Genomic DNA, 828 nt, shown 5'->3' on the forward strand with positions numbered 1-828 from the left:
TGAAGCCGGACCTCCCAGTATTTGTTTCAGCTTGGGGCCAAGGCGCCTCTTTAAAGGGATGTCTTTATCCAACGCAGACTCTCACAAGCTGTCCCGAAGAAGGACCCTCACCCCTCCCTTTTAGATTGTAAGCTCTCATGAACAAGGCCCTCCTAACCCTGTTGTCTTGAATTGCATGATAATAGTAATAAAGGAAAAGAGGGAAGAGATGGGAGAAGAAGAGCTGCTAATGGCTGGATTGCATGGGAGAGAGGGATGGAGCTCTTTAAGGCTCCCCCTGAAGCTGGGAGACACACACACACACACACATACACTCACACACACACAAACCCTGTCTGCCTGGGTGGTCTCTCTACTTTGGTGAGCTGTTGCTAAGCAGCTAATAATAGTCATGTTTGTTGAGTATTTTTTTTTGCTCTCCATCAGCCAATCAGATTCCAGAGATCGCAGCCATCTGACAGCCCCGGGGGCGGCTCCCATTGGCTTGTCCCCTCCTTTCCTCTTTCTCCAAATGGAGAGAGCTAGTTTTTCTTTCCCTCCCCCCCTTCGGTCCCCCCCTTTCTACATCTCATCTATTGAAGCAAGGAAAGAGCAAGGGAGAAAGAGAGCGTAGAGCTTGCAGCTGAGAAGTGTCGCAGGGCCCCAGCCAGGGATCGGGTTGCCGTAGTGGATGAAGGCATGCTATAGGACTCGTGGCTGAGCCCAGCGATCGATCCGCCGTCTTCTGCACTGAGGCACCGGGAGCGCTGGGGGTGCATCTCCAGGACAGATCGGGACTTCTGTTGGGGAGATCGGCGGTTGTTTTTCTAGTTGATGCGGATTTAAGTG

This window comes from Nanorana parkeri, unplaced genomic scaffold (genome assembly GCF_000935625.1).
Source record: "Nanorana parkeri isolate BGI_ZX_2015 unplaced genomic scaffold, ASM93562v1 scaffold307, whole genome shotgun sequence".
Classification (NCBI taxonomy): Eukaryota; Metazoa; Chordata; class Amphibia; order Anura; family Dicroglossidae; genus Nanorana; species Nanorana parkeri.